General features: G+C 43.7%; 1 protein-coding gene across 1 annotated transcript in view; it reads left to right on the forward strand.

Annotated features, from left to right (window-relative positions):
* The window catches only part of RPH3AL (rabphilin 3A like (without C2 domains)), a 181,863-nt gene that overhangs the window by 84,918 nt on the left and 84,067 nt on the right, over positions 1 to 12,878 (forward strand). The window lies entirely within an intron of this gene.

A 12,878-nucleotide genomic window follows, 5' to 3' on the forward strand; every position in this document is an offset into this window, starting at 1 on the left:
CAGCCTCTAACACAGCTACCCATCCTGCAGTTACCTCCTAGTAAAAGACACATTATTTATGGGATATGTAGAGCAGTTGGAGAAATGGGACTGGGGGTGGGGTGGTGTTTGACCTTGAGAAGAGAATACTGGGGTTGGGGAAGGAGCGGGGTGGGACACGAGAGCGGTCTTCAAGTAGTTAAAGGGGGTCATGGGTGGAAAAGGGATTGGGTCTGTTCAGCTTGACCCCAGAGGGCAGAACCAGGTGTGTGTGTGTGTGTGTGTGTGTGTGTGTGTGTGTGTGTGTGTGTGTGTGTGTGTGTGTGTGTGAGAGAGAGAGTGTGTGTGTGTGAGTGAGTGAGAGAGAGAGAGAGAGAGAGATTGTAGAGAGACCCATTTAGGCTTGATATCAGGGGAACCTTTCTGATAAAGAGAGTTGCCCCACATGGATTGGGCAGCCTCAGCAAGTGGTCGGGTGAACGCCTCTTTGAGATGTCCAAGCAGATGCTGGATGATCACTCACTGGGTATGTTATAGAGGGGATTCCTTTTGTGTATGGGTCGTACTCAGGGGCCACAAGGATCTCTCCCAAGTCTTAGAATCTGTGGTTCTGGTATTGACTTAAGGAGCAGAGAAATGGGACAAACAGATCGATTTGAGGACTTCGAGACAGCCTTAGCCTTAGACCCAGTGAATGGCTCAGAGAAATTGTTCTTAGGGATGCAATACTGACTAGACCCCTTTGGGGTCCCTCTCTCTAGGTATAGAGGCATTATGTTCCAGGTGGTGGACAGAGTAGGCCCCAAGTACCTTAGGGACACACATACCTCAACTTCCCTGAAGGTGTCTCCAGAAGAGGAGCAGCCAAGAGCAAAAAAAACCCCCAAAACCCCACCCACATACCTCCCCCCAAAGGACGTGCCCAAGGGCCCCTTAGGAGGACTGGCTCCTCTCTGCCCAGCCCTGCCTAAAAGCCTCACTTGGCATCTCTCTCATTCCTTCAGATACAGTTTTCTGCAACCTGCAGAACATTGTGCCAGTTTTTATAAGAATACACCAGCTGTGTTCCTCCTTCCTGCTCCTCTTAGGTGTCACAGCTACTGCAACCAGCTTTGGAGAAGGTGCTAGCAGAGGCTGCCTTTCAGGACAATTTCCCACAAACTGTGTTCAGCCCCTGGTATTCTTTTTATGATGTTTAGTTTTCTCATCTGTAGAATGGGGGCAGTAGTAGCATCTGACCTCCCAAGGTGGTCGACAGGATCAAATGAGGTAATATTTGTAAAGGTCATTGCAAACCTGAAGACTCTATGTAAATACTAGCTGTGAATATGATTATTTCTCTCTGTGTGCCCCACTATGATTCCTGACATTCTCCCACCGTCATAACTCATGGGGAGGTGGCATGGGGACTGGAACGACAAGTCTATGCTCGGGGACTCCGAAGCCTTAGGTAGGACTGGATTCTTGTACTCTCCAAGGTAGCGGGCACTGCAGTAGGTAGTGTCAGGAACTTGGAGTCAGGAAGACCTAAGTTCAAATCAGGCCTGAGACACTAGCTGTGTGATCCTAGGCGAGTTACCTCACCTTTGCGAACTGTGCCTCAGTTCCTTCCCTCCTTCCTTCCTTCTTTCTTTCTTTTTTTTTGAGGGGCAATGAAGGTTAAGTGACTTGCCCAGGGCCACACAGCTAGTGTCAAGTGTCTGAGGTCAGATGTGAACCCAGGTCCTTACCTCAGTTCTTTTAAGTATAAAAAGGGGATGATAATAATAGCACCTACTTCCTAGGGTTGTTGTGAGGATCAGATGAAATAATATTTGTAGAGCACTTAGCATAGCACCTGGCACATAGTAGGTGCTTAATAAATGTTTGTTTCCTTCCTTCCCTCCTTCCTTCTTTCCTTTATTCCCTCCCTTTGCTCTCTCTCTTCCTCCGTTTGTTCCTTTCCTCCCTCCTTCCTCCCTCCCATCCTTCCTTCCTATACCACTTAAGCCACATGGTAGACTCCTCCACCCCAGGGGACCTGGCCTGTTGTGAAGTACAAAGTTTCACATCCTCTTCACGCCTCTAGCTGAGATAATAGCATGAATGATACAATTATGTGACACTTAAGAGGTTCAAGGCCTGCCTCCACACATTTTCCTCCTTTTTTTCTTTTTTCTAAGCAGTCATCGGGGCAATGATATGAAGAGTCTGGGGTGGAGGGGTGTTGTCCTTGGGTCCTCAGTGCCTGGCATAGGGCCTAGCACATAGAGGACATTTAAAGGCTTGTTGGGTTGATTGACTTATCATTGATTGGACCAGGCGATCTCTAAGCCCTTTTAATTCTGGCTCCTCTGTGTAAATGAACCACATTCAGTGAGATTAACTGAGCTGTCCAGAGTCCCCCAGTAAATCAGTGGTCAGAACCCAAGTCTCTCTGTTTTACCTAAAAGAAGATGACTGATATTTGGGGGTTTTATATTACTTTCATTTTCAAATCTTTTTTTCTCCCCTTCCCAATCCCACTCCCGTTCAGAGGGAAACTTTACAAAATCCCACAACCCCCATTTCCAAGAATCCACCAGCCTCATTCCTACTGCCTCTTCTCTTTAAGTATCCTGGTTCCATAGCCAGCCTTGGAAAAGTGTCTATAACAAAGAAGAAAAAAGTGAGAAAAAAGAGGGAGGAAAAGTCAGTTGCGCAAAACCAACCAAGACATCGATGAAATTTGTGGGTGTGTGCAATATTCCACACTCTGGTGTCCCGTCTTTGCCCAAAAGAGAAAGGCATGGCTTTTTTTTTTCAGCTCTTCTTCAGGACCAAGCTTGGTCGTTATCATTGTATGGCATTCAGTCTTTATTTATTTATTTGTTTGTTTTAGAGCCGAGCTCTGTCTACCTTGATTCCCCAGCCAAGTATTCTCTCCTTACTACCATGTAACATGATATAAGGAAAAACTTCTAACAGAGCTATCCACAAGTGGAATAGGCTGCCTTGAGAGGTAAGGAGTTCCCTGTTACTAGAAGTCTCCAAGCAGAAGCTGGGTAACTATACTAGTAGTAGTAACAACAACAACAATATAATAAATAGCTAACATTATATAGGCATCTTGAAGGCTTGCAAAGCCTTTCACATGTCATCTCATTTGATCCTCACAACAGCCCTGGTAGGTAGGTGCTGTTATTTTCCCCCATTTAACAGATGAAGAAACTGAGGCACAGAATGGTTAAGTGACTTGGGCAGTCAGACACCTAGTATCTGAGTCAGAATTTGAACTCAAGTCTTGAGTCCCAATTCTGCCCTCAATCTACCATACCATCTAGCGAATAAGTGGACAACCACTTATCTGAGATATGGTACAATAGACCTGTGGCCCAGTAACGGTGATGCTGAATGGCCTCTTGGTCCTTTCTGACTCTTGAAATTCTGGGTGATTTTGTGACACCCTGTAAAATATCAAGAAAATAAATTGGGGCAGCTAGGTGGCGCAGTGGATAGAGCACCGGCCCTGGATTCAGGAGGACCTGAGTTCAAATATGACCTCAGACACTTGACACTTAGTAGCTGTGTGACCCTGGACAAGTCACTTAACCCCAATTGCCTCACACACAAAAAAAGCCCAATTGCCTCACAGAAAAAAAAGAAAGAAAATAAATTATATTGCAGTAGAGTTTTCAAAATATTTTTAAAAGCAAATTTACAGGGGCAGCTAGGTGGTGCAGTGGATAGAGCACCAGCCCTGGAGTCAGGAGGATCTGAGTTCAAATCTGGCCTCAGACACTTAACACTTACTAGCTGTGTGACCCTGGGCAAATCACTTAACCCCAATTGCCTCACACACAAAAAAAGCAAGTTTACAGACTCAAGATTAAGAACCCCTGTTCTAGTATAAAATATAAAACTCCATAATCTGGTATTTAAAACTCTTCCCAATATGGCTTCCTCCTTCTATTCTGGGATTATTTCATGCATTCTAAGTTCTGAACATACTGGCTCACTTACTCTTCCTTCTCACTATTCTATTTCCTGCCTCTTCTCCTTTGCCTTGGCTGTACCCTATGCCAGGCTTGCACTACCTCCCTCCTCATTGTTATGACTCAGAATCTATATCTCCTTTCAAGGTATTCAAGCCTTTCTGGAACCTCCCCCAGATGCATGTAACTTCTCTGGGCTTCAGTTTATGCCTCTAAAAATGAAAGAATTGAACTAGATGGCTTCTGAAGCCCCCTTCCTACTCTAAATGTATCACCTCGTGACTTCATTTAATTGTTGGATCTCCATTTCCTAGCACAGTGCCTGATTTGGTTTCTTCTGTTGTTCAGTCATGTCTAACTCTTTGTCCTGATTCAGAGTAACATTTGATAAATGGCTTTTAGCCAGTGAATCCTGCTATCAGGGAGGCTGAGACTGGTCGATTGCTTGAGCTTGGCAGTTCTGAGCCCCTGGGAATGGAAGCCTACACCTAAGGAAGGATGAGTTAGACCAGGTGGGAAACTCCCATGCTGATTAGAGTAAGGACTGTCCATGAGTATGCTGGGTACTTCTAGCCTGGGCAGTATAGGAAGACCCAGTCTTTCTTTCTTTTTTAAGACTCTGCCTTCAAGAATAAACCAATAATAAATGGTGTCTCTCTATGATTAATCGGATCATTAAAAGCTGTATTAGAAGTTTGGGTAGGGGGCAGCTAGGTGGTGCAATGGATAAAGCACCACCCTTGGATTCAGGAGGACCTGAGTTCAAATCCGACCTCAAACACTTGACACTTACTAGTTGTGTGACCCTGGGCAAGTCACTTAACCCTCATTGCCCTGCAAAAAAAAAAAAAAAAGAAAAAAAAGAAAAAGAAAAAGTTTGGGTTAAAAAAAACAAAAATAAGAATAAACCAATAATAACTAAAATAAACAAATGTCCTTTGGTGGACAGATTGATTCAATGTACAGGCCTCTGAAATTGCAGAGAGATTGGAAATATATATATATATATATATATATACACACACACACACACACACACACATACACATACATATATATATATATATATATATATATATATATATATATATATACACACACACATATTTTAGCTTTTGTGTCCCTAGTGCTTAATTCTCTGCCTTTTTCCCCAAGTAGATGTTAAGTAAATGCCCTTGGGATTAAATTGAAATTCTTTCACTGTAGCTTGCTTTCTCAGGTTCTCAAAATTTTTTTGCACTTTTAGAGCTTCTTTTTAAAATGCAAATGATTGGGGGAGGGATCACACCTTGAGCCGTTCTTCACTAACACCTTAGAGAGATTGGTTAACTGGAGGCAGAAAGCTAGGACTGAGGAGAGAGGATGCTAGGAGAGGGTCCTCAAAAGGCCATTGGGAGAGATTGCCCTGCCGGCATCCACTGGTTCTGTTGTGCCCCATGTGGTCCTACCCTCTGTGCTATCTTTGGCGATTGAATATAACCTGTAGAATCCAATAATAATAGCAATAATAACTAACATTTCTCTAAGTGCCTACTATGTGCCAGGCACTGTGCTAAGCACTTTACAAATATAGACAGGGTGGGCCAAAAGCCATGATGTTTTAATAACTTTTTGAAAATTTTTTTTCTTTATTTTTCACCATTTATGAGATTTTTTCACACGTAATGTAAATCCATTCCCTATAGATGCTGTATATGATGCTATGGTATTGTAAATTAAAACAAAAAAATAAAGGAGTTATTAAATTAAATTAACCCCCTTTGTGACTATTGGCCTGCCTTGTATTATCTCATTTGATCTCTGGGAAGTAGGTGCTATTTTGTTGTTGTGGTGGTAGTGGTGGTTCTTTAGTCATTTTTTCAATCGTGTCTGACTCTTTGTGACTCCATTTGGGGTTTTCTTGGCAGAGATATGGAAGTGGTTTGCTGCCATTTCCTTCTCTAACTCATTTTTCATATGAGGAAACTGAGGCAAACAGGGTTAAGTGATTTGTCCAAGATCATACAGCTAGTAAGTGTCTGGGGCCAGATTTGGACTCAGGAAGAAAACTCTTTCTGGCCTGGCATTCTATCCACTGAGCCATCAGCTGCCATTCGTATTTTTATTTTACAGTTGAGGAAGTAAGGCAAATAGGTCAAGTGATCTGTCCAAGGTCCCATCGCTAATAAGTATCAGGGGGTGCAGCTAGCGGTTAAAGCACCGGCCCTGGATTCAGGAGTACCTGAGTTCAAATCCGGCCTCAGACACTTGACACTTACTAGCTGTGTGACCCTGGGCAAGTCACTTAACCCCCATTGCCTGCGAAAAACAAAAACAAAATATATTTAATAAGTATCAGAGGCTGGATTTGAACTCGGGTCTTCCTGACTCTAGGCCAGGTGCTCTATCTACTGCACCACCTCGCTGCCCCCATATAATATAAGAATATGTTTCTTACAGGCAGTGACTGTTGGAGATCCCTTCTATCTATTCCAATGTTTGTAACTACTACTCTTAGAGAGCTGCCTGGGGCAGTGAGAGGTTTAGTGACTTGCCCAGGGTCACACAGTCAGTACATGTCAGAGGCGAGAACCCAAGCATTCCTGACTAAGGCCCAATCTCTATGCTATACCAGGCTTGGACTTTGGATCTTGCACATAGTAGGCACTTAATAAATGCTTTTTTGGATGGATTGTTTTGAGTGGCTGTCTACCCACGCTGACAAAAAACATGACCTGTTCCTTACTTACCAGGTATACCTGTCTCCCATGGTGTGCTAAGATCTGGGAAAAAATCTAGAAAAAAGCCGAGGGAAATTTAAAAGAAATTTTTGTAAATGCCAAGAACCTCTTGGTTTGTGTCATGCCACTGGCTAATTTGGATGTGTAGAGGCCAGAATGAGCTTGCTTTCTCAGCTGGGCAGAGACAATGCCCCTTTTGTGCATGGCGTTCCACTCTACTAAACTCGACATATTGTGGGTTCGCTGTACATGCCTCAATAGTGTTGCTGCCGGGAGCATGTTTGTGTGTACTGGAGCTAGTCTATTCCTCTTGTCTACTTTCTTTTCCATGACAGGGTAATTGGGTTTTTTTCTTTAAATGCCTTTCTTTCTTTCTTTTTAAAAAAATCTAATCAAAAAGTAGAGCTAACTCAACAGAAGCGAACATTTTAAAATGTCAGATTCTAAGTGTTACACGTGGCTGTTTCTGTGATAAAAATTCGGAGCTGTGTCCCCCAGCAACAGCCTAGTCCCAAATGGAAGAAGTCAAATTTCTGATGAAAACTCTTATGATTCATTGGCCAAGGCCTCTTATCTCTCTTTCCTCTTGGCTCTTCAGTTCCCACATCTCCTGGAGTAATTATAAGCATTCCCCACTCCCCTCCCCCAAGCTAATGGAGCCAGCACTGCTGGAAGTCCCCAGGGTGGCCAGGTTGGCACTTGAGGTTTCCTTTATTCATCCTTCAGGTACAGCATAAGTGAGACCCAGGAAAGATGCCCACCCCCACCCCTCATCTGTCTGGGAGCTTACCTTGATGAGCACAGGAAAGGGCTGTGGCTCTGAAGGAAGTGGCCCTGGGTTTGAATCCTGCTTTTGATGCTGTGTGATTTTGGCTGTCATTCAACCTCCTCCAGACTCAGTTTGCTCATCTGTCAGATGGGTGGGGTAGGACTAGATAACCTCTGAGATTTCTTCTGGCTTCAGGGCAAGGATGTCATGATCCTAATGAGGAAAGTCATTGTTTAAGAGAACCATAGGGGTAAGTGGCAGCTGACCACATCAGAGGACATAACTACAGAGTAGAAGATGGGTGACAGAGATCTGGAGTTATCAGTGCAGGACCTCTGCTGGAGAGGCAGCCATGCTTCCTATTTTGCCTTTTTTCTTTTTTTTTTGGTTTGACAATTGGGGTTAAGTGACTTGCCCAGGGTCACACAGCTAGTAAGTGTTACGTGTCTGAGGTCAGATTTGAACTCGGGTCCTCCTGAATTCAGGGCCAGTGTTTTTATCCACTGCACCACCTAACTGCACATCAGTCAATGTTTAATAAGCACCTACTGTGTGCCAGGCATTGTGCTAAGTGCTAGGAATACAAAGAAAGGTTAAAAGACAATCTCTGTCCTCAAAGAGCTCACAGTCTAATGGGATAAACAGCTTACAGACAACCATGTACAAACAAGATAGAGCCAAGACAGATGAGTGATAAGTGCATAGGGAAGGACTTTATCTAGGTCTTGAAGGAAGCCCAGGAAGCCAAGAGGTGGAGATGAGATGCGGAGGGAGTGTATTCCAGGCATGGAGGACTGCCAGTGACAGTGCCCAGAGCTGGAGACAGACCAGAGGGCAGCGAAGAAAGTATATTGTGAAATTTACTAGTGCCCAGGGAAAGTAGGAGGAGTTTATGTGCGTGAGGAAGAGTCAAAGGTGTGAGTGCTAGCTAGCTCTCTCTCCCCCCCCTCCCCCAGCAAGCTTCTGGTATCTCCTCAAACTGAGTTCTTCCTTTGCCCCAGAAGGGATAAAGGCCAGGACCTTTCTGAAGACAAACAACACTACTCCAAGGAGCCCTTGGGTGAATCCTTGTCCTTCAGATCATCAGCCCCTAACATGCCTCTTTTGGTTTTTTTTGTTGTTTGTTTGTTTGTTTTTTTTTTTGTGAGGCAATTGGGGTTAAGTGACTTGCCCAGGGTCACACAGCTAGTAAGTGTTAAGTGTCTGAGGCCGGATTTGAACTCAGGTACGTCTGAATCCAGGGCCAGTGCTCTATCCACTGCACCACCTAGCTGCCCCACATGCCTCTTTTGTAAACCTGGAGTCTTGTATTTTCTTAAAGTGGTCCAGGCCACTGTGAGAAGAGGATGCTCCTGACCTATCTTCACTCACTCATGCCCTTCGATCTGTTGTTTGCCCAAGGTAGTGCCAGGGCAAGGGCAGTGCCAAGCCCACTCTCTTACTTGTTTTCCTTTCCTATAGGAGTGGCCAGGATTAGGGGTGCTGTCTGGGGGACACAGGGGCAGCTTGAAACTAGTCCATTCCCCCAAGGGGAACTAAACCTGTGACCTCTGCACTATGTATGCCCTAGTGAGCTGAATGAACCGGACAGGGGTGTTGTATGGAGGAAGCCCTCTCCATTGAGTGAGTGCAGGCTCTGGGATCAGCTCCTCTGCTTTCTGACCTGTGTGACCACAAATAAGTCACTTAGCATCTCATGCCTCTGAACATTGGTCTTGTCTTCTGTAAAATGTGGGGGTTGGACTCCAAAGGAGAGAGGTTCCAGATTCTATAATTTTATAATTTTAGTTGGCGGTAAGGTCCTTGGGGACAGCAATGAGTTAACTTTTATATCTCTCATACCAACAGAGGACCTGGTGTACATACTGTATGCACTTAGTAGGTGTTTGTTGATTGATTACTTGAGAAATCAATGATCTAGATAGCTGCCAAGTGGTTGCGGTGCATAGAATGTGCTGAACTTGGAATCAGGAAGACCTGAGTTCTCATCTTGCTTCAGAGGCTCACTAGCTACATGACCCTGGGGAAGTCAACTCACCTCTTTTAGCCTCAGTTTACTCATTTGTAAAATGAGGATCATGACAGCATTCATCTTCCAGGGTCATTGTAAGGGTCAAATGAGATAGTAATAATAATAATGATAGCTAACATCAATATAGCGCTTTCAAGTTTGCAAAGAACTCACTCATTTTGCAAACCTTTTAAAGGAATTATAAAAATTCTAGCTAACATTTAAAAAAAATGTTTATTCTATGGTGCTATTCACAATCCTATGATTGATAGAAGTGATTGGAATAATGAGATGGAATTAGTTTTGGAAGATTCCACAGAGGAGCTGAATGTGGAGTGAGATTTCAAAGGCGTTGGGTTTTTTTTTTCCTCTATGAAGTTGATTGGCCCCACAGGCCAATCAGTAATGTGGTTAGATGGTTATTCATATGACAAAGACCCCAGGGTTTTTGATGATGCTTGTAAGCTCAACATGAGTCATCGGTGGGACCCGGCAGTGGAAAAAGGCCATAGAGGCTGAGGCCTTATTGATAGACTCACAGCATCCAAGACTGAAGAGGCAGAGGTTCTGTTCTCCTCTCCTTGAGGCAGGTCACATCTGAAACAGTTGCAGTTAAGCCTGGGGGGGCCACATCTATGACAAATTAAGGGACATTAACCAGAGATGCTGAAGGATTTAGAAAGCAGCTCTAATTGTTCCATTCTTTGTGCCTGACACATGATACGTGCTTAATATATATTGACTGAGATGGACTGACAGCTTGAAAACCAAGTCATATGATGGCAGATTCTAGGGCAGGGAGTGGATGTTGAGCCACAGATGATTTCGATGGGATAGGATCACTATTTTTGAGTATCTGAAAGGCTATTAAGAAAGATTAGGGGACAGCTAGGTGGCGCTGTGGATAGAGCACCGGCCCTGGAGTCAGGAGTACCTGAGTTCAAATCCAGCCTCAGACACCTAACACTTACTAGCTGTGTGACCCTGGGCAAGTCACTTAACCCCCGTTGCCTTGAAGAAAGAAAGAAAGAAAGAAAGATAGATAGATAGATTAGGACTTGTTCAGCATGCTTCCAGAGGGCAAAATCAGGATTGATGGATAGAAATTATAGAGGCAGATTTCTGCTCATTGGAAGAGCTTGGCCAAAGCAAAGTGTCAGCCTTGTAAGGTAATGAGTTCCTCATCAAAAGAGAGATTTGAGCAGAAGCTGGATCAGGCACATATACCTCAGGCAAGGAGTTGGACTACATGGTCTCTAAGGCACTTAAGATCTGATCTTGGTCTCCTGCCACAAACCATTGAACTAACCAGCCTCCAATTCCACCCCACTCCTCCAAATGCATACGAACTCTGTAGTTATACCATAGTGGGGGAGCATGGAGCGTTGGAACAGATAGAATGGGACAAACAGTCCTAGCGGTGTGGAAGGAGGGAAAGGCCTTGCTTTCATGGAGACACCAGGAAGGATATTTCAGGTGGAGAAGATGGCACAGATGACGAGTCAGAGATGAGACCATCAGCCAGAAGAGACAGAACGATATGACAAACGTTTTTAAAATGTCTCCTATGTGCAAAGTACTGGGAGAAATGTAAAGCTTTAGCTAAGATGCATCTCCTGCCATCATTGAGCTTACAGTCAAATAATAGGGGAATCACTAACCCACCCAGCTAACTGTACTACCCAGTGTTACATAATGATGACTTGGGGGTGGGAACAAACATTATAATTAAGCACCTGCTATGAGCTGGGCTCTGTGCTTTACAATTATTATCTCATTTTATCCTCAACACAACAACCCTGTGAGGTAGGTGCTATTTTTGCCTCCCATTTTACAGTTGATAAACTGAGGCAGACAGAAGTTAAGTGACTTGCCCAGGGTCACACAGCTAGTAAGTGTCTGTGTCTGGATTTAGACTCAGGACTTCCTGACTCTAGGCCCAGTGCTCTACCCATTGTACCACCTGGTTCCTCCTATAGAGGTCTAAAACAAAGTGCAACGTGAGTTTGAGGGAGAAGGCTGTCGCTGAGGTAAAGCATCATTTCACAGGGGAATAAGATCCAAAGCTTGAAGGAAACTTGGAGATCACCTGGTCTATCCCCCTCGTTTTATATTAGAAGATCTCAAACCCAGTGAGGGTTGAGAATTGACTCAGCCAAAGTCACACAGCAAATAGCAGAAGCAGAATTTGAACCAAAGACTCTTTACCCTTTACTGTGCTGTCCCTAATTTGAGTTGGGCTTTAAGGAATGCATAGGAAATTCAACAGGGAAGAGCACATCAGGAGTGGGGAATGGTCTGAGCAAAGGCATAGAGGTGGGAGAATTCTGGTATTTCCTTTTTCTTCCAAACTTCAGTAGAACATGTACCTGCCAGCCCTTTGGTACATCTGGGGTGGGCTTGTTACTGAGTTACTGTGTGGTCCTATCTACCCAAGAGCTCTGTCAGCTCCAGGAGAATGGAGACAGCATCTTCTTCTCTGTGTCCCCCAGAGTGGCTGGCAGAGTGTTCTATTTCTTGTAGATGTTCAAGGCGGTGGTCAGTTTGTCAGAGGATAAATTATAGGAAAAGAAAGTTCTTTGCTAAATTTAAAATGCTATATGGGAGGCAGCATGGTACAGTGGAAAGAATTCGGAAGTCATTGGTCCTGTGGAAAGAGCTCTGGCTCAAGTCATAGGACCTGGATTCAGATCTCACCTTGGATGCTTACTAATTGTGTATAAATTACTTCCCTTCCCAGGCCTCAGTTTTTTCATCTGTCAAATGAGAGCATTGAACTGAATGGCCTCTGAGGTCCCTTCTAGATCTGTGATTGGATGATTTTGAATCCCAGTTCTGACACCTATATAACTTTGGACGAGTTAACCTTTCTGGGATTCAGTTTGCTCATCTGTTGGATTAGACTAGATGACTTTTATTTAATCTGTCAGTCAGTAAGCTTTTATTAAATAGCTGTTATCTATTATGCTAGATTCTGAAGTTTCAAAGGCAAAAAATAGTCCTTGGTTTTAAGGAGCTTACATTCTATGAGACAAAATATACATTCATAAATAAACAGAAAACAAAAACAAAATAATTGTGGGAGGGGGATACTAGGAAGGAGAAACAAAAAAAAAGCCCTAATGTAAGAGGTTGTCATTTGAACTGAAATATGAAAGAAACCAAGTATTATATGAGGAGAATTTGAAGAGGGAATGCATTCCTGGCATGGAGGACAGCCTGTGCAAAGGCATGGAGGTAGATGATAGAGGAATAAAAAGGAGGACAGGTAGGCTGGCTTGTACAGCACATGTATTATATAATCATTTGGAGAGGGAGGTTGGAACCAGGTCTTAAAGACTTAAATGCCAACCAAACAGTTATTATTGGATCCTAGAATACAGGTTCTTAAGACTAGAGTCTAAGTATTTTAAATAAAGTTTATTATTATTATTATTATCAGCATT

The sequence above is a fragment of the Dromiciops gliroides genome, chromosome 4 (genome assembly GCF_019393635.1).
Source record: "Dromiciops gliroides isolate mDroGli1 chromosome 4, mDroGli1.pri, whole genome shotgun sequence".
NCBI classification, from domain to species: Eukaryota; Metazoa; Chordata; class Mammalia; order Microbiotheria; family Microbiotheriidae; genus Dromiciops; species Dromiciops gliroides.